Source organism: Struthio camelus, chromosome 4 (genome assembly GCF_040807025.1).
Source record: "Struthio camelus isolate bStrCam1 chromosome 4, bStrCam1.hap1, whole genome shotgun sequence".
In the NCBI taxonomy this organism is placed as follows: domain Eukaryota; kingdom Metazoa; phylum Chordata; class Aves; order Struthioniformes; family Struthionidae; genus Struthio; species Struthio camelus.
Window position 1 is genome coordinate 42,482,456 of NC_090945.1, and position 22,021 is coordinate 42,504,476.

The window sequence follows — 22,021 nt, forward strand, 5'->3', positions numbered from 1 at the left end:
GGATTTTTCTTTTTGAAGAATTTCACATCTAGGTTTACACCAGTAACAACCTCAGTCTAAGCAACTGTCGATTTGGTGCTTCACATTAAAAGTCACTCAGAGCAGAGACTCTGAAAAGAACAAGGCATTCATAGTCCCTGGCAAGAGTTGGAGTGTGCAATAATTACATACTGTTTCTTAGAATGACATAATTTCTTTTCATCAAATGGGAGTGCTTGGAAGCCATTGTCAGCTTGTAAATGAGTAAATCCTTGTAATCAAGGAATCACAAATGAATTTGCACAGTTTTGCAACATATCTGTCTTCTAGGATGCAGAGACTGCACTTTAGAACTGAATTATCATGTAGACTCTTACCTAGGCAAGCAGAAGAAATGTCATTTTAACCACCCCTTTGATAGAAAAAACAAGGATTGGCACAACTGTATCAGTAAGGTAAGAGCCATCTCAAAGTTATCAGGTGAAATAAGAGGCGTAAGATAAACAGTGTGACAGTTGTGGGTGCTGTTCGTATGTAGCTGAATCAGTTTTGGTGACAAAAAGCAGTGGGAAGTGGGAAAGGAAAGGTTAGGAACAAGAGTGAAATATAGATTAGGCCAGAAGGCTTAATCCTTCTGGGGAAAATTCCAGTCCTCCTAGCAGCATTCAGGACTCCAGCAGCTCTGCTTTAATTAATGAAGGCCTAACACCCAAACACATGAATCTTCTTTCCTGTTGGGGATATAAATAATTGAAAATATGTATTGCTCTTCAACTAGCACAACTGAACAGCTAGAGAATATTAGAACAGAGATGGTATAATCCTACTTTTTTGGATTTACAAAGTATTAACAACGCCCTTACTGTTATTTTTCATTAGATCAGTTGGTGTGCATCCAAAGGAATAATGAACGTTCCATGATCATGATGTTATTGCAGGCTATTTATTCAGTATATTCCTTCACAGAGATTGAGAGCTACACTTCCGCATGGATGCTGTTGAAATGTCAAACAGTTCTAATTTAATAAGCTTGAATCATTAAAATTTTATTTGCCCACCTGTTCTCTGAATAGTCCATCTACAGCCCTTACCAGCATCTTTCTGGTTTGTTAAAGCAAAATTAAATGTACTTTACAGAGAAGTTGTTTGCAAGTGCTAGAGAAAAAAATAAGTAAAGTATGTTAAAAATGTTGAATTTCTTTACAATATTCACTGTTGAATATTCTTCTAGTCTATTGATAGGCAACCATGGGATTCAGTGAAAGCATTATATAATCCAGTTGTTTCTTTTGTTATCTAAGATGAGGGTTTGAAATGTTTTTAGTCTTTCCAGTCACTGTTTGAATGGCTGAACAGCTACCCTTTTCATGTAATTTTGTGAAAAAAAATGAACCTCCTGTTGAGCTTTACTAGATGAAAATGCCAACTGAAAAGTCACTGAAAACAAAGTCTGTTTTCCTCCCTTTTTACTATCTTGAAGCGAATATGCTATAGAGGCTGTAATATAAAAGAAAAAAAAAGAAAAAAAAGGAAAGAATAGAAAAATAAAGAAAGACGAAGCCAAACAAGTCAAACATGGCTGAAGGTAATCCTTCTAGGCATGAAATCCAAGATAGGAAAGCTTTTTCTGATTTATTCAATTTACATATCTGTCAGGTCTAAGTTTCCTAAAGCTCCCTAGCTAAAATACTGTCCAATTGTGTTACCTGAAGAGGCATGGCAGCTTTTAAAAATTAAACAGTCACCATATTCAGTTTCTCCTTGCATGACTGAATAGTCATATTCTAACCTCACTGTTTGCGGGGGGGGGGGGGGGGGAGGTGTTTGTAGCAGCTGCTACATTCCATTTCAATATTTAGCCAAGCAGTTTTTCCAGAACAATTATTTTTAGACATTATTTTACATAAACATGGAAGCCATATCTTCTATGAATCATTCCAAGTTCGATTTTGATAATCTATAAAGAAATCATTGCTGTCTTTTCCATTCATATTAGGAAAAGATAATTTCAAATGGAACTAGTGAAAAGTCAGCACCTTCAATCCAGTCTATTCTGCATAAATCAAGGCTTACAATGTTTATCAAAAAGCCAAGAAATAAAATGTCTTTAGCCTGAATAAAAAGTGACCTTCAGCTGAATGAACAAGGGATGGCATTCACTTTCGTTAGAGGACTGTCCCAAAGCCATCATAGCTTCAAGATGCACAATAGAACTACATGAAAGGACAGTGGCAACAAAAGCTCAGCAGGTGCCAAAAGTGACTTCATAATGGAATCACCCAAAGCAAGCACAGAAGGTGAAGCAAAAGGTCAATCCTCCAGCATACTGATCTTCAGAAGATCTTTGAGCAATATGGATTGGTCACAAGGGCATAAATAATTAATGATATGCTCAGCTTGTATGAACACATTAAATTATATAAATGAACATACCCAGACTAATATGAATTTGATTTGTCTCATGAAACTCTTAATATAATTTCAGTGCTCAAAACAACCCTTTAAAATATGAGAATTTTCACCATATAGTCAGTGAATGTTACAGGATTACTATGTGTTGTAAACAGATTTTTCCCAGGATCAAACTAACTTTCTCAAGTTCAGTTCATACAGGTTAAGTATGACTGAGTTGACAGAATCCCTTCCTCCAGGGCTGTGCTAACTTTTAATTCCAGTTTTACTCCTTGGGTGACTGCTATACCAGAAATAATTTCTTTTGGATTCCCTGGCTGTTGGACGCATCACCTTGCCATCCTAACTGTCCTTTGATTTATTCATGAAAATGAGTAGGGCAGTGGGACATGACGACGTTGTAGCTCTTGCTCTGCTTCACAGTGTAATCAGCCAGAGCTGAAAATTGGCCCTTCTCTCTTCAGCAGTGCTGCTGGGAATTCTTCTGTACGTTTATTACATAGTAAACAGATGAAGTTACTGATGAATACTTACCTCTCCATATAGATGCAAGGAGGCAGCAGATTCATTTCTCACCCGGCACTAAGGAGAACAGCAAATTACTATTTTCTTTGTTTTCTTACTTCCCAGAAAGACAAAAATGTCTGTCTCCATAACCGTGACAACTGAAGGGAAAAAAAAAACAAAAAAAACTCACTCTCCTATATTTACAAGGCAGCAAAAATGGATTCAAATGTTTCAAAGAGGTATAACAGCAAAACAGGATGACTGGGTGAAGATGTGTTGCTAGCAAGTGGGAATTTGAGAAAGATCCCAACAAATACTCAGAATTTAAGAGGAACTGATGTTGCGCTTTTGAAACACACCACTGTTTTCACAGTTCTGTCGCCTACTATGTGAAGGGGCATGATTACCCAAGAATATCCTTTCCGTGCTTTTGACTCCAGCTATATTTCGCTAAAGACAGAAGAGGAAGAAATGCAGCTGGATTTTTACCCCACGCAGCTGAACTTTCAGGTGCAGCAGCCACTGGGTCCTTAAAACCAAAAACAGACACTGTCTTCCTCAAGGGCCAGCAAAAGTACATTTAAAAAGTACATATTCTTGAGAAGTGAGATCAGGATAGATGCAAGAGAGAGGCTAGAAAGCAAAGCTAAATCTGTAAGACTGAGGATGTAAGGAAAAATAGATTTTTCAATCAATAACAAGCCCTTCAATAAATTTCAAGAGGCTGGACTATTGTTCACGTGGAGTCAGGCTATATGTTCCAGTACTCTTAGCTCTTGATTATAAATATAACTGTCACACTCTCTTAATCTCCAGTAGCTATTGCTTCAGGCAAAGAAGTACAAAACAGCCTTCTTAAACGTGAAATTTAATGTAAGTGGGAAAAAATCATAAAAATAATTTTTTAAATTTGCAGCCCTGTTTACCCTAGATATCAGTTGTCTCATCAGCTTCTATTATGAGGCAGAATGTACTCCAAGTGCACAGATGTGTTTCATGGAAACAAATTAGGTCTAAAAGAATTTTTTTCCTTTTCATAAAAAGAACTAAAAGGAACAGGGCTGAATTATGCACTGATTTTAATAATAAACAACATTGGATGACATTTTTCCCCTGATATAGTTGAATTTCTTCCCAACCATTATTATTTTAGGCTGTGACTTTTAGAAAATATTAACCCACTAATAACTTGTATGTCTTCAGGCTTGATTAAACTGTGAGTGAAAATACAGATGACTTGATTGAATGCACAGTCCTACCATCCCCTCCCCTGTTTGGGGAATTCAAAAATGGATATTTAAAAATATGTTGAAATGTTCAAAAGCATATTCTGCTAATTACTCTGATAGTTTTTCACCTGAACTCTATTGAGAAAAAGGAAAAGCTGCAGTTAGCTTTAAAAGTTTACACGTTTTGACAATCAGATAGCACAGGCTACTACAGAAGTCATTTTCAGCTAATTATTCTTTTCTGAACAAGCTCAAGATATTCCTTTTATTTTAAAATAATAGCCAATCCCATTTTGTGCATACAGGAAACCAAAATATTTATACCAAGTAACACAGATGCAAGTGGCTTAACCAAATTAGAAACGCTCAGAAATCAATGAAAAAGAGCTCAAGAAATGAAACCAGTTCCCAGTCGGGACTTCTGCTACCTTTTCTGCATGGGAAGGGCTCTGGAGGCTGGGGCATGCTGCAAAAGACCCGTGGAATTTCTGGAAGTGCAGCAGGGACAGAGGACCAGCAGTCCCTATAGGAAAACCAAGGGCTGTCCATCCTTGCCGGCGATCCAAAAGGGTGACTCCTCTTTAGCAGTTACTACTGTGTAAAGGGATTGATGATTTTTCATATTATTCTGTTTTCCTTTTTTTGTTTCAGGAAGATTTGGCCAATGATTCACTCCTTCCTTACCTGCAGATTACATTTGATAACTCTGTATCAGCCACATCAGAAGTAACAGAAATCAAGAAGATCCAAAGGCTCATGAAGAATGCACTAGCTTGACATTTCTTCTACTCCACCTGGAATCTTTTATCTCTGGGGCCAGAAAGGTAATTTCATTCATATCCAAGCATATAGTATTTATCAGGGACAGTACAGCTTACAGACTCCAGTATTCTCTATGTAAAATCTGCATAAGAGGTTTATCTTTGGAAAAAAAACCTCGAAAAGCGGACCAAACTGATCAAGAATCTGAATATCAGAGCATAATGGCAAAGCAATAGTGATAGGGGGAATCAAATGGGGCAAGCAGAAGCGGGAGAAGAAACTGAACACAGATATACCCCAGCCTGAAGCTCCTAAACTTGCAAAAGGGGTCACTCACTAGATTGCAGAAAATAATTGTAAACCTCACTATGGACATCTCATTTCTTATGCCAGGCTCAAGATGAAAATAGAGTTCTAGGGAAACTAGAAAAGAATTCACCTGGGATCTATTGATGTCCTTGATATATTGCAACATTTTAGCTTCTGTAGCTCTATTTCCCAGTATTCATATATGCAGTTTTCTAATAACTGAAAATTCAATGATGTTTGATTTGTATTGTCATAAAAATAATGATAAATATTATTAGCAAAATGTTATATAAGTAACAATAAATACAATTTTTAAATGAAGAAAATATCTGTAATAATGCTGAAATGATTGGAGGTAAATTCGACAATAATTGTATCCTAACACAGGTGGGTAGAAAAGAGCAATCTATTAATGATTTCACAACTTTAAATAATTATCTGACTTTTTCCTCTTTGTTTTCACTGCAAAGAACTTGGTACAATAGCATTATCACTACAGCAAGGAAAAGAAGTCATCTTTGTGTCTGATAAGTTACTTGGAAATTATTTAGCTTTACTTTTTCTATTTGCGAGCCTGATGTAAAAACCACTACATGGTTCAAAATTTTGTGACAATTTTTTGCTTATAAAAGACTATGTACTGAACCATAAAGGAAATTATTTTATAAGTAAATATGCATATATTCATATAGTGTTAGAGGAAATAGAGAGGGTAGAGAGTTAGAAGAGAGAAGGATATTTATGAAATTGTCTTTCCCCTCCACCTTATTCTTTGCCTAGAGGTGAAAGGATGCTTAAATACGTATGAACCCTATTTTAGGGAAATGCACAGTAGATAAACTGCATGTCCTAAGGTGCGAAAAACAGTGCAAGAACAAGTATTCAACAAAAGGAGTCTAACTGTATTTGTAAAGAGTAACTAACCTAAGCAAACAGTTTGCAAATAATAATAAAAATTATATTTAATCATTAACTGATTCTAGAAACACTAGAGGCAAAAACATATGATTAAAAGAATAGAAATTAAATATTGGGAGCCATATTATAAGCAGCTGAAGAGAAATTGAACTAGTGGTTGTGCTAATTGTCTCATTAACAATAGATTCACCAAACTACAAGGTGTGCTAATTGTCCCTATAAAAATAGGTTCTTCCATGTTATATGTACATTTCATCTTTAGTAGAATTGTTTCATGTTATTTTCAGCATTATTAAAATTATTTTTCTGCATACTAAACTTTTTTGGAAACAGAGAAATATGCAAATAGTTTTACCCAAGTGCATGGATATTTATAGTGACTTATTTACAAACAAATAGGAAATAGTTAAAAAAAAAAAAAACCCTTTCATCTAGTGTTCTGATAAAGAGCAAATAATCCACTGGATACACCTCTACTGACCCAAGGAACTTTCTGTTAACCAATGTTTCTAATAATCAATGTTTTTTTCAATTTTTGGTCTGCGTATATTTAGCCTTATCCTGTACGCGTACTGTCTCTGTACGTATCTTAAGGAGTCCTGTGCTCTCCTTAATCTGTGCATGATGGCTCTACCTGTTATAAGCATCACTGCACACCAAAGATAAGAGATTTCATGCAGTTTGTATGCCACTAAAATTTTCCATTTTCTGCTTTTAGGTGAGTTCTGGGTAAAAAGCAGATTTATTTTCTTTGGTCTTCATTTCTGATCATTCTTTTGGTAGTGCTCCTAAAGCACTTAACCTATTCTCTTAGATCTGCCTAGCTTCTCCGGTAATGTGAGCTATTCTTTTGCCTTTAGCTATGATAAATGGAATTACACTTAGAAGACAGCTCTTCTTTCAAGAAAGGCAGAAAGCCTTTCTTTGTTCTGTTTTGCCTGAGTTGGGGCATAGTGAATGAATGAATGCATTTTCTATGAACAGTTATCTATGATTTGACTACACAGAATAACTGTAATCTATGATTTTATTATTACTGATATTAGGATTACAGCCCACTGTCAGAAAACAACCCTACTCTTCATTCATTTCTTCTGTAATATAAAAACAGGTACTCCTTCCAGCTCTCCTACCTTTCTTACCTGTGCTTATTGCAACTCCTAAAAAAGAGTTGACAGTTCTCTGGATTATTTCATTATTTCCTTCAAATTTGTTCTTCGATAGGCGTGTAATCAACGTAATCAATATCAAACCAGCTGTATGGAGATTTTAGGGACTACCTTTTCTATTTTGGTTCTAAAGGAAAACAAAGACATTTCATATTTCAAGTCTGTAAACATAAGCATTTCACAGGAAAATCTATCAGTAATTTAGTTACCCAAAGCATATACTCTGCAACTTCCAGGTAACACCAAACAATAGAAACTAGGAAAATCTGTGAGGATCAACAGATACTAGAAAGTTGGGTATTCATATCTAATTCATTAGGATTTATCACTTCTTCACCATCCTTTGAAAATTCCAAGAACAGAGCTATTGTTAATAAGGAGTTTGTTTTTGTTTTTTTTTTTTTAACAGAGAGGGGAAGAATTAAATCTCTTAACTATGCAGTAGTATCACCATATTGTTTTATGTTTTTCACAATGTTAGAGCTTTTTTTAGTAATCAAAGATTACCTTTTCATACTGGAAAGTTATCCAGTTCTATCACATAATTTGAAGTGAATATTTTATCTGGAATTTATGGTTTAACCGTCATTTTCTTGGTAAAAAACACTTTTATGTACTGAGGAGGATGTCATTACAAGATCAAGCAGAAAGAGAAATCATGCATACTAGCACCATTTTTTTAAAGAAATGTAAGCTAATATAGAAAAAAATTGTCACATTCTTGCCACTGCAATCTGTCACTGACTCTGTATCTCTATTCTCATAGTAGTGAGGGAGAGCAATTTTATAAAGGGACTCTTACATATACTTCATTAGAGAGTAGGATGGGGATTTTTTGGCTACAAATTAGGAAAATTTCCTATTCAACATTTTTACTTCTCTCTTAAATATTAATTTTTCCATAATCCTTTCGCAAGTAAAACATAGACTAAGCCAGCTACTGTTGAGAAAAAAAAAGTGTTCTCAGCAATGCAAGATAAATTTTTCTCTAATCGATAGGTTTAAATAACTTAGCTCTCTTGTCTGGGGATTCTTCTGCCTACCTAGAAGATGTTTACTTTAAAAAATGCACAACTTAGTCATCTCTGCTCATCGCTGCTATAAGAATTTTGGCACCTTGAAGAAGTCACTGTGGTATGAATGATCGTGATGCCTGGTAAAACTGTTTTATATCCCCACATTCACAAAAATAAAAGTTTGTTTTTTGGACAGATTGCTTTAAAAAGCATATATATGTCAAAATCTTAGCTAAAGGCTTTTGAGCCTTGATTAATTTTTTTTTCCTCTTCTGAGTCTGTAAGATAACAATTTCTTGAGCGGTTGCAGCTTTTGATATTGTGTTGTTCATGTGCTCATGGCTTCCATAAAGCCAGAGTCAAATTGTACCTTGTCTTCCATTTCCCAGGAGGTCTCCTTCCTGCCACTGTTCTCCCCATCGCCAAAGGCAATCACGGTCCTGATCAAGGTGGCAACAAGTGCAGAGGGCAAAAAGCTTAGTTTCTCAGGAGCTCACTCTTCAATTTTTCGAGTAGGCCAGACTGTCTTAGCAGCTCCCCTTTTATATACCCAAAAGTGATGGTAAATCTTATTTCCATATAGTAAATTAGCATATTCAATGGTGCTTGCTGAGAGGTGCTTATTTGCTTTTACCATTTTCAAGAGCATTTGTGTTTTCCATTTCTTATTTCTGCAAGCCATTCCACAAACTGGCAATAAACAGGGAAACAAAAAACAATGTTAAGTTGAAATACAAAAATATTTACGCATATTTCACCTTTCCATGCATAAGATATACCTACTCTATATATTAGAATAATAAACATTTGCCAAACAAAGAACTAGAGCTTAAAACACCTTTGAAGTACTTATTAGACTCAGAGTCTGATAACCAAACCTGGAAGCAGTTGTCAGATTTCATAAGTGGTCTGGCTGTAAAACAAGCTGCCCAAGACCTGAATAACAAAGCACTGAGAATATCTCTAAAAAAATTGGGGGGTTGTGTCAGAATGGCTATGGGATTCTGCAGCATTCCTGGTAGATTCAGTTTTTCATACTAAATGTATGTATACAAATTTTAGCTCTTTTAAGTAGAAGAATAAGTTACCAGCAAAAATAACTAACTACTATGAACTACCATAGTAAGAATAGGATTTAGCAGACTTGTATGAAATAATTTAAACTAGATCTTAGCTCAGTACCTGAACTGAAACTCACAGATTTAAACTCCGTCCCCAGTTCCTGCAAATCTCTGAGAAACATGAAATCAGTGGAGTTCTTCCTAGTCACAGACGTACCGATGTCGCAGTAGTTAATGAAACATGCAGAACTGGAAAATAAATATATAAATTTTTATTAGCTGTAAGAAAAATCATAATATAAACTATTAGACACTTCTGAAGTCTTTATTAAACAAGCAAGAACTATAGATGGCAAAATTCATGTAACAATTCAGTTTTTCAAATAAGCGCACACACTTTTAATGTTCACATTAACAGAAACAAGGCCTTGTAAACCTGTGAATCTAACACACATTTGTAAAGCTACTGCAAGGCTATAAAAATGATAATCTTTCACAACAGGGTGCAGTTAAACAAAGAATTAGTTTAGCAGTATAATTCAACTATAGCCTTCTATTCACAGCATATTTTATATTTTTTTCTTTTACTAGGGAAGATCAAAAATTCAAGCTTGTGATACTTTCACAACTTAAGTAGAATACTTCAGTTCCATTTAAACTCGTTACCTGCATGATAACCATTAGTCCAAATTAAAAGGACGTGAAACATGAGAAAAAGAGAATAGATGCAAACAACTGATATATTGGTTAACAATCTCTGTCCTTCCCTTTCCTTATGCAGATGCTGAAAAAAGAGAATAGTTGGCATTTAACATGTAGTGACAGTTATTCCTCCTTCTGCAATACATCAGGCACTTGTGAAGAGCTGTATTACCTCATGCAAAGCTCGATCATCATCAGCTGAAGCACCGTACAATATCCACTGAACATTAAAACATTTTTTTTCCTTTTAGGTTACTACTCTGAGAACATCCTGGCTGTTATGTGGATGTTAGGGTACAGTCATTAGAGGCCTGGACTGTTCAAAACAAGAAAAGTGAGGAAGTTGAGAGGTCCAGGGGAACTAAGCCCAGCCCAGGTCACACCAAAAGCCACACATGTCTTGCCGCACACGCACAACACGTCTGACAACCCTTCCTCTGACCTACTATGCGCTTCCTCCACTTTCAAACAGTGCCTTCAGATGGCACCACTTTTGGCAAGAAGCTGAGGTATGAACCAAGCCAGGAAGCCAAAAACTTGAGAAGACAGGAATTATATGAAGTCATGTATATGATACCTGAGGCAAAGAAAAACCAAGAACATGATCACAAACTGGGCCCCAAAAAAAGGTAGATTCTATATAAAGTGCAAACAGGCCTGGTATAAGGCCAGGCACTTCTTCAGGAGCAGGAATTGGGATTAAGCCAGCAGGAGAAGAACATAGAAATGCAGCAGCTGACAATTAGCAAGCCAAGCAGCCCACAGCAACAGATGAAACTGTTTTCTATACCTTTTTTATAAGGCCAGTGCTCCACTACCAACAAAAAGAACGGCTAAAGCAGTGTTCTAGTAGCATGCACAGCTATGACAACAACTTTTAAATAAAAGTGTTTGTACACAGATCTCCCTTGATCACCGTATTCTCACAAAATGTAGTCCTTCCCCCAGATTTGCCTTCCATCCAGCCACTATCACTCTAATTTTGAACCCAGAAGACAAACTCCTTACTATTTTTTCTAGCTCCCTACAAAAATGTTTTGTATCTGTCACCTCTGAAACTGCTGACTTTTCCTTACCTGCTTTCAAAAAAAGGTGAGCTGCTTTGAAAGAACTAATATTTACCAAATCAGATTGCCAAGTAGCTGTGGATACCACAGATTGATGCCCTGATAGTCTGTAGTGTCTCAGTTACGTGTCAAATCTGTTGTGAACAACTAAACACCTGCTCTTCAGAGATATTTATTTAGTTATCCCATTTACAGCTGTGTTATGGAAAGTGGCATTATTTAGTGTAAAATCCACGGGATATTTCTATATTTAATTACTGTTTTCTAAACCTTCTGTGAGTGCACTTGTGCAAATAGCATTCCTTGTGTAACCTAATGTCTCAGTTCAGCAAAATTCATAGGCCTGTGTTTAACTACCGGAATCACTGAACTGAGCTAGAATCTAGAGGTGGGCAGACTCTTACCGTGAGATGAGAACGCTCACTTTGAAAGATCACTTTTCTCAGTTATGATTTGTTGTTGTTGTTGTTGCTTTTGTTTATTGGAGGAGGAAGGGACTGGATATGAATACATATTATCTCAGGAAAAACGTAAAGTCAGACTGTCATTATGAGGAAGTTTGTTTTTCCACAGCCATAATGTCTCATCTGAAAGGCTGATGATCTCATCCCTTTCGCTTAACAAATTCAGGATTACCATTACTTTGTGTTTCTTTCATCTTTGGGGCCAATATTCTTCTGTTCTTCTAGTAATAATTGCGCTCAAACATTTTATAGGCTTGTTTCTATATATCCAAAATAAAAAATAGGAATAAATTCCAAGTAGCTTTTGCATGAAAAAAGTGCACTAGAGTTGGAATGAAAGCCTCTAAAAGACCAAAATTAAGACTACTTATATAATTGAAAGTCAACTTCTGTTTTGTAACATAACAATGGAACCTTAACTATTAAACCCCAAATTTTCTGGCTTTCTTAGTTAGTGTATATCTTTTCCCTTTAGATCGCATCACTCCCACTTCCTTCCTCTTCTCACTGGAAAACCTAGCCCTACAATTCCCTGTCTGTCACAGTTAATTTCAGTGAGCTACATCTGCTACAGTCATGCCCCAGGAAATTCAGCACCTTCTGGAGATTTTGAATACTTGGTATCTGGGTATGGTCAAGTTTTATCTGGTTTCCTTTCTGAGATCTTCCTAATGATTATCACAGCTAATAGGAATGACAAACCATCAGGACAACTGTTTTTCTCTTTTTTCCTCCAACAGACTAGAAAAAGCAAACACTTGTAGTCAACATCTGCTTTTATTCTGTTATAAAGGAGAATTTAAATTAACAGAATGGATGCCTTTGTTAACTTTATTGCTGCAAATGTTCTGTTTACCTAGAGTATATGGTGCAATTACATGGCCAGGATAACACTGAAGGCCAGGATAACACTGAAGAAACTAGACGGCTTTTTAACGCGACTACAAAAAGTCCTGCCTGGTTTCTTACAGTGTTTATGGAAAAATTTCAAGGATTAGCTTAGTTAAAGCTAAATTGAAGTCAATTTATAGTAGAAAGAGAGCATAATCCAGTCTCATTCAAGGCCTTTTACAAGGCAAGGAAAATGAATATTCTAGGAATTGGAATATATTAAAATGTAGAGCTTCTACAGTTAGTAACAAACTGAGATGTGAATCTAAAGGTGCCTGGAAGTGCTAGACAGCAGTAAAGCATACAAGTTAGAGATGATCCCATCGGCTTTGCCAAATACCTGCCAGTCTTTATCATAGGCTGTATGACATGATTTGTTTGGTGTGACCACTGTTGAGTTAAACCCTATCTGCAACTTTAAAAAAAAAAAAAAGCTGAAAAAGCTTAAGTCATCACGCCCAGCATGCATAAATCAAAACACACTTGATATGTGCACAGTCATCTTACGTTTTGGGAAGTGATTAGGATGAACTGATGGAACAGTTTAGTATCTAGCTACTTAGGTTCAATAATAAATGTCAGACTGAACTTTCCCTAGCAAAAGAGTTTTATCTATTTTAATTTTTTGGCTCTGCTTTGAGCAAGGACCAGATGACCTCCTGAGGTCCCTTCCAAATTAAGTTATTCTATGATTTAAATAATGTTCTTTAGAATTCTTGCTTAAGTCAGCCTGAGGATGATAGATTGCAGAATATCTTCTAAAAGGATTATCTTTCCATTCGTTCAGGCTACGTCTTTGGAACATTATATGTTGAAATAAAGCTTAAACAAACTTCAAGGCCTGTTTAGCAGGCTTGCTGCTAAACGTTTCAGGCCATCAGATAAAGGTAGCTCAACAGTTTCGAACTGCCAAAAGAATGATGGAATTCACTAATGCACTAAGAACAGTTCAGTAACCCATTCCTGACACTACTTAGTAAAAAATAAAAGAAATGAATGTGGGAAATAATAAAGACTGGAGCATACTTAGACCAGTTAGAGAGGCACATTCAAGAGTAATCTGAAATAATTACTCCATAAAATCCCTACAGATATTCAGATACTTGAAAGAAAATGGTAAGTGGGCTTTCCCTCTGACATCTGTATGAAGTATTTAAACTGATATGAACTGATAAATAACCACATTTTTAAACTGTAGATACTCTTAATTAATATTAGACTAGTAAAATGTTTAAACAAAAAGTTTAAGACCTACAGGCTGAATGTCTTTGTTAATTTATTAATATTTTTTTTATGAGGAATAAGTATTTCAGTTATATCTAGCCTTCTTTATTTATTAAAAATTAGAACAGCCAAAATCTATATAATTTTTTTGCATTTTGGTGAAAAGATAAATTTTGAAAAAGAGGTTCTTTGCCAAGAAAAACTAAACAATTTGGAATGTTCCACTATATATGAGGTTTTGTTCTGATCATCACAAATAAAGAGGGGGTTTTTTAAGCTTTTTACATTTTTTTCAAAATTTTATGTAAAATACTGAAACATATTTCACTAAATATAAAAAATTTCTGCTCAGAAACAATGTTCCCAGGATCACAGGATAATTCAAGTTGGAACCTCAAGTCTTGAGGTCTCTAGTCCAATCTCCTGCTCAAAATATGATTATCTTGTTCCTCATAGCAATCTATGTAAAAAAAAACTCTAAGTAACACGTTACAGAATATGTACTATAAGGATAATAGCAAGCTTGAAAACTCAACAGCAGAAATAATCCGAAAACCCATTTATCTTAGTGTATAAAGCTACCTCTGTAACTGCAGATCTAAGTCGAGAATGGTAATAGTTATGCTAATGCCACTTGTAGTACTCAGTTTGAGCTATTTCTTTACAGAACTAAAAAAGAATTCTAGATAACATTTTTAATACAACTCTGTATGCTCATCACTAAAGTTTCAAAGAAAGGAAATCAGTCTAGCTAAAACTGAATACAATGCATGTTTACATATGGCTTAAGCATATACAAGGGAAAGGCATGAGGTTCAAGGTATCTTAATCTGCAGTCCTCCATACAAAGCTGGATTCTGAGGATGTTACTGAAATTGAACCTCACTTCTTGCCCACTGCTAAGCTGCACTTCTAGAGTAAAGGATTATTCAGTGTAAGAGCATCATATTCTCCTCCACAGAAAATCTCTAGGTTACTGTAAGTAAATATAGGTATTTCAATTTTTCATTTTGAAAAGTTGTATGCATATTGCAAGTGAAAGTATTTGAGTATACAGACATTTTATGAATGCCATTCATGAAAATAAATCTGAAAAAATGTGCAAAAAGCATACTCTCATGAGTTATTTGAACTACCCTGCCCTCACATACGTTGTAACAATACCTTTATTGCAAAAACCTTAATGTTAAGCTACTTTCAAAATACACTTTGAAGTGCTGTTTGAATATTTCATAAAGTGAGTTTATTCTCTTCAGAAACTTCCCTTTGTTCAGGATTTTTAACTGCTCATATAATGCAATTTCTCTCAAGCAGAGTAATTATCTGGGCCCAGTTTTTTAAAGGTACCAGTCCCCTACCAAAAGAGAGTCAAGACACAAAGCCACCAATATCACCAGTAGTCTAAAAAATGTGAAATCGATTTACAGTTCCCTTTTTCAACACTTGCTTAAGAAGCAACAGAACAAAATATCTGTTGAGTAGAAGCACAGCTCAAGGACTTCTGATTCATTTACTTCTATGGAATAAAAAGTTTTCTCAATTCCAATACATTTTTACTCTGTGCTATCACCAAAGAATATAAGCATTATACAAAGAAGCCTTTCATTTAATTTTCCCATTAAAAGGCCCTTCAAACTTTTTTTTACTCTTTCTTCCTGCTTCCTCCCTCTTATTTTTATTTGCTCATAGACATACAGGACATTTTTAGTCCACTTCAGTGGAGATAAACTTTTTAAAGGAATGGAATGATGCTGTCTTCCAGAACTGTCATGTGCTTTGAGGCAACATTTTGATGTCAACATTTTAATTTTATTCTGAGCCCGATCTGATTCAGTGTTCCCATCAGCCCCATTTACTGGAGACGGATAGAAATGAGAAGATAGGACTGAGATGAGGAAGTACCTCAGTACTTTAAAAGTAATGGATTTGACGGATTAGCTAAGATTATTCATACTTCCTATTACAAATTATTTCAGTTATTTATGATACTCCAAATGACTTCTAACTACAATTACATGAAAGTTTTGAACACGCACATACGGATTTGCTTTAAAAATACTAAGAAAAAACTCATTCCTAATTTGTGGAAGAAAACATTCCTCTTCTCTTCTGGTCAGGTCACTATCATTATTGACAAATTAAATAAGTTTGGTTAGCCAGAGCAGAGCTGGCTATAGTTCAGACTTTATACCGGCTGTTAGACAGCAACATCCAGCACGAAAAATGACTGAAACTACAGGAGGCAGCTGTGCAGACTACCTCCCTAGAACTACAGACTTACCTCACACACATAGGTCAACTGTATGTCTATCATTTACAAGGAGGGTCAGCTGTTCTGAACGCACACCATGAACATGTGTGTTTCATGGCCACAACAACCACTATAGTGGGACTTAGAATCCCCTGGAAAAATGAAAGTGGGAGCTCAGATGAACAGGTTTGTTGGGGCCACAAGATGACCATGTCATGAACTTTTCCTTCATTATGTTATTGCCTTAGCCTAACTAAGCTAGCAGCCATTTCAGCCTGAACACATGTTTGGACAGGAGAGGAGAGAGGAGAGGAGGGAAATCAACTAGCAGTAATCTGATAACGCTGCCAATTCCATGATTAGATCATGGGAACCAGCAAGAACCCTTATGATGGAGATAAAAGCCTGGCCTGCTTTGCATCACAGTAGGTTATCTGCTCACATTTATTCTAATCTATCACTTCCTTACAACAATCCTCATGTTAGGCTGGAATAGCCAAGTCATTAAAGTGTCTTTCTCAAGTGGCCAACCAAGAATCCCACCAATAGAGCAACTTGCTTCCCTTTTCCTGGTGATCTGTGACCTTGCCTCACAACATGACAAGATATGTATTTGCATGATAATGTCCTGTGTAACCCGCTCGCATAGAGACTCGTGCTGAGCAGATGGTTTTGGGCTGTTTAACAGAAACCAATTTGCTATTTAAGCCTATACATTTTTTTCTTTCATATTTAAAATAAAATAAAGCAAAACAATCAGTACTTTCTAAGCATAGTACTTCTGACTTTTTTGTAAGAACCTGAAAGTTTAACATTGGACTTGCTTGCTCACTTCAGTATCTTGTCATGGTATAGTCTAAGGATTCTTTATCTCTTTCATAGTACTATCCAGCTGTATAGCGGGGGAAGAATCTATTTCTGAATCTCAGCTAGAGTCACAAATATCTCTTCTATTTGCCTTTCTTTACCAGCTAGGCAAAATAAAATTTTCAGAAAATGAGCAAAATGATCTCATAGATTCTTAGAGTTTGGAACAACTCTCTTCAGCCTTGAAAGATATTTATTTTATGCTTTATTAAAAGCAGTATTTGACTTTACATTGCAACCTATTACTGTTTTTACCATGCTAGTGCACATATAGGAATTAGCCTTATTCATCTTGTTTTAGGCTTAGCCCACATTTTGTTCATCCTCCCAACCATTCCTTAAAAAGCTTCACAGTCTTCAAAAGATCAGAAACAGAATCTCTTTCCATATAATCCAAAGAAAAGATAGGAGAGGGTGGAAGAGGAAGAAAAACAATGAGCACATTTTTTTAGGATATCCCTTCTTAGTTTCCATGCCCAGCGGCTCCCTCTTCTTCCTCAGCGATGAGATCAGCTCATGTGCCTTTGGCTGGGTGGTATGGAAGGCATTACTGGTGCTGCTCAGCTCTATGTCCTGCAGACAGGGGTAACCATCTGGGCTTCCTAGTTCCTGTGGGACAGCTGTGGATCACTGGAGCAGTCTATGAGAGGCCTCCTTTGCACCCTGGCAGTCCTCTCATATCAGAAACATGATAGTGAATTTACCTGTTTAACACTGCCTGCCATTTATCTACTTACATTCCTGGTGAATACCCTGTATCAAGGCCAGATGTTTCTCCTAAACACAGCGTTACTCCATATATTTGTCCCTCAGAAGATGTCCTATGTTCCCTCCATATCCAGCAAGCTTTGAGTTTGAGAAGCCAATCTGCCTTTTGTTGCACAGTCCTGCTACTGTCACTGAACGTGACCGGAGTCTCTGAAAAAAATATAATAAAAAGAACAAGTATATTATCTTATGTTGAGATAGATGACACACAGAAGAACGTGCCATAAGCTCACACAGGTAGACCCCATCTATATTCAAAATGTTCAGCTAATGGTGGCCTGGTCCCACAAGCATGATCTTTCTGTTAAGTAGGGTTGAGGGAGCATGCCTGCAGGCCTATTATTAGGAACTGCCCTGTTTCTACCTCTGCTTTCCCTGGGTAAGGAGCAGCTTCAAGAGATTACTTTCAGCCTTCTCTTCAAATCTTTCATGAGGTCTCTGGCTGCCCTCCCCTCCGTGAAGATTAAGTGAGACAGAACACGACTGAGTCACTAGCTATCTGCACCTACTGCTCAGACGATGTAAGAAAAATCTTCCTTGTAAGTAATCACCTCCATGAACACCTGGGCAGAGGCTGTCACAAATACTGACAGTTGTGTAAGCAATAGGGCTGAGATGGCTGTAGGTAGAATAGCCTTCTGCCAGGTATGTAGCCTGGCAGCTGTTCATCTCAAGGAATGCTTACCAGGCCACATCCAGCTGACAGTCAGCTGCTAGATGCAAGAATCCCAGCTGCCAGGCACCAGGGGAGAGACTGAATGACCCAGACAACTAACAACCTAATGCTATGACCCAGAAGCCCATCAGAATGGTTCCAAATATTTTCATGCCGTTGTCATTGTTCTGGTAGAGTCTTTGTGTCAGAGGCATGGAGGTGTTACTCCTCTTCATCTTTCTCCCACTGAGGGCCACCCCACCTCATGGTTATGCACTGTGGCCTCATGGCCTCCTTGATATTATGGGACCTCCTGGAACATGTAGCAGCATTGTCTTCCTGATATATTCCATGGATGTTTGACCTATGACTATCTCAGAGTGCTTCCAGAGAACACTTTATCCACCAAAGAATGTTGAAAGCCAAGAAATGTTGTTCTGAGCATGCTACTAGGGGTGTAACAAAGCAACATGGGCAGAGTTTTAGTATTGTCAGAGGCAAACAAGTAAACAGAACAAGTTCTTGTTCTAAAAGAGATAATAATCTACATAGCAGATGGTAAGACGATTGAGTGGAACCAGATGTAATTTTAATGGTGATATACCTAAAAATCCTAAGTTTTCTCACGGCACACTAAGGGAAAAATGCACATTCTAACCTCAGATAAACTATATGGGCTCTTGTTTGGGAAAAGGAACGGAATCTGCTGGCTGTGACTGCAGTGCGGCATGATAGATCTTGCTACAGTGTCTCTGTCAACGCATTCAAAGACTTTTTTGGTTTAGTGCTATATTACAGTGATTTATCCATGAGTGTTATGACACAGTTCAAAATCTTTCTCTTTAATTCCAGCCAAATTTGATGTTATGACTGCAGAGTGTTTGTCTCCTATATGGAAGAGAGATTCATGCCCTGAAGGGAGAAATGATTATACATATAAGTGATTACAAGAAGAAAACAGGAAAAAAAAAACCCCAACTGTCTGAAAAATGGCAGAAGAAAAGCTAATGTACACATTATCCGAGAATTGTCCACCTCTCCATCGTCTGGAGGGGTGATCCTTAATGATCATAATGATCATAATGAAAGAATAGAAGAATTGTAATTGTGTGAACCATGAAAGGATAATTCTAACTTTAATGTGCTAAGAGATTTAGAGCCAGATATTACCTAGAGAATATAACATGCTTCTGTTATGATAACAAAATACTGGCTGCAGCTTGGTTAATGAGTAGAGCAGTTTGATAGCACTCGTAAAGGAAGGAATCAGCACACAAACTAAAGAAAAGCTGAAAGAGATTACAAAACGCGATCATTATTCTAAGATCACAGTGAATCCATAGCAGAGGAAAAGAGCACACAAGCAGGACAGAGACTTTTGTTGTAGTAATCAAAAGATAGTCCTGAAATTTTTGTAAAGCAATTATCACAAGCCCATATTCTAGCAACAGTTACAAATTTGCGCTAGGGCTACACTGAAGGGCTAATTCTGTTTTATACCGATTACCAGAAAAGTGTAGCTCTGTACTCACCCTATTCTGAAGCCTACAGACTTTCAAAGTATAGTGTATCCATGCTTCGGATGGTCAGGTCAGTGTTTGTTGAACCTGTAACTGTTACCAATAAATCCATATTGAAAAGTCAGCCATGACTAAATCACTTACTGGATCCCATTTCTCTTATTTAACAACTACTTTTTATTTTTTATTTACACAACTGTTATTCAATTTCTCTGCTATTTTCCCCTACAAAGCTATGAAAAAGGTGACATTTAAGGGGCTAAAAGGAAAGGGAAGGAAAGCAGATGTGTCAGAAAATGAAAGGGTAGCTTATAACAGAGAGACAAGATAAACAGAGATGGAAAAAAATGTGACAGAGTTTGAAAGAGGAGTTTATAATTGAAAGGAAGCTAGGAAAAGGGTCAGAGAATGATTGCAAATAGGAAGAACAAAAAGAAAAAGCTGCAAGCAAACAATGAACCATCCTCATAGTCTAGATAATAATAGGATTTGCTGTCACTTTAAATGTCTCAATCAATAATTTAATTTCATTACAATTAAATTTTATTTAACTGTTCAGTTTAGAAGTCTAATAAAACTCAATTAGTTTTCTTTTTTTGTATACCATTGAATGTGTGTGTAATATCAATTAAAATTAAGATAAATAATTTTGATGTAATTATCATGACATATTTAATAATATTTAAAGATATTCAAAGTTAGATTTTTAAAACAGTTAAATATCTTCTTCAGGTCCCTAATGGCTTTCTCTTTTTTTTCTCTTCTCTTCTCTTTTTTTTTCACCCTTTACCTACCTATAGGGTTAAAATTATCACCAATAATTACTTAATATAGATTTTGATTCTTTACAGGCAGTGAAAATTCCTGGTTCTCCCGACAAAATGGTCTGTTAGGGAGAACTGCAGTTTGTAGTTAGAACTCAAAAACTATTTTGTTCAATCCTCTTTCTTGATACATCACTGATTTACTGGGGAGCAGAGGACAGGATGACACTAGGTATCTCACTCTCCTTTACCCTTTGGTTCTATAAAGAAAATAGAGTTTTTGGATGTTCACATCCACTTTAAGTCTTTTATTCCAAAGAAGGCATAAAATATTCAAGGAACTTGGCATAACTATTAAAATAGAATACCGTAAAGCCTAGCTAATTTTTGTAAAGATATAGAATATCCTTTAACATAAGTGCTCTCTACAGGCCATATTTTTTTTCCAGGTCTTTCTGGAAAAAAAACAGTTGTTTATAGTTGCCTAAGCCAAAGCAAAGAACTATTTAAGGTTTCAAATAAGCCTGGTTAATGTTGATGCGTGTTATGTTAATGCTTGTGTTAGACAGAGAAAACTTCTTTCTACTGTAATTTATTTATAGGCTTTTGAGTTTTGGAATTTTGGATTGAGGTTTTAGTACATAAAACTCAAAAGTATGAAGGAAGATTCTGTATCAGGTATTAAAGCAGTAACTGACAGTTTATTCTTCTAATAGTAGAATTTTCAAATAGTTCTTCTTTAGCATGTAGTGCTAATCAAACCAAAAGTTTGAAAATGCATCAAGTATTTCTTCTATCTAGTCTAGTATATTCCACCCTACCATATTCTACAGTAAGACTCAAAATATGGATACTATTGAGGCATTCGGTTTTGTGTCCCTCACCCAAATCATTCACTAGATGACACTCTTGTATCATAGTAGGTGCTCTTAGTATGTAAGATATGAGATTGGCTGCTTAACATGAGAACATACAATTTAATGAACGCAATTAAAGATGATGCTTTATTTTGTTATGAAGCACTGTGGAGAGAACAGTCCTTACTTATGAGCTAATATTAAACAAAAGTTAAAAAAAAACCCAGATCCAGTACAGCAACTATCGCTAGACTGCTGTGTTAAATCTGACATAGCAGTCCAGCAGCCATACACTCATCTGAAGCTGAGCTGTTATGCTCAAGACAAGAAAAAAGGACAAGAGTTTTACTTCATTTTTTCCCCCGTTAAGTCACTGCAAATACTGCCCATTGCAGATTTCAAGTACAGTAACAGATTCTGCAAGAGTGAGTTACTATTTTATCATGTGGCTCAAATTAAGAGAGCATATTGCAAAATGCAGGTAACTGCTTTCAACCATGGACATTTCTTTCACCTAGTTAAATTGGCGGACTGAAATAATCAACCCCATTACTTTTTCCTCATGGCTTACCTGAGAGATCAGTATTCAAAGGATTATGAGAGTTTCTTCTATAGTAATGGAGTGAACC

At 36.2% G+C, this 22,021-nt stretch overlaps 1 long non-coding RNA gene across 1 annotated transcript in view; it reads left to right on the top strand.

The window, feature by feature from the left end:
* The first annotated feature begins 281 nt into the window (after positions 1-281).
* LOC104145572 (uncharacterized) overlaps positions 282-22,021 on the top strand; it is a 35,266-nt gene continuing 13,526 nt past the window's right edge. Inside the window, exons 1-2 of the long non-coding RNA XR_694369.2 lie at positions 282-434; positions 4,779-4,951. This is a non-coding gene — a long non-coding RNA (uncharacterized lncRNA). The remainder of the gene's footprint in view (positions 435-4,778; positions 4,952-22,021) is intronic.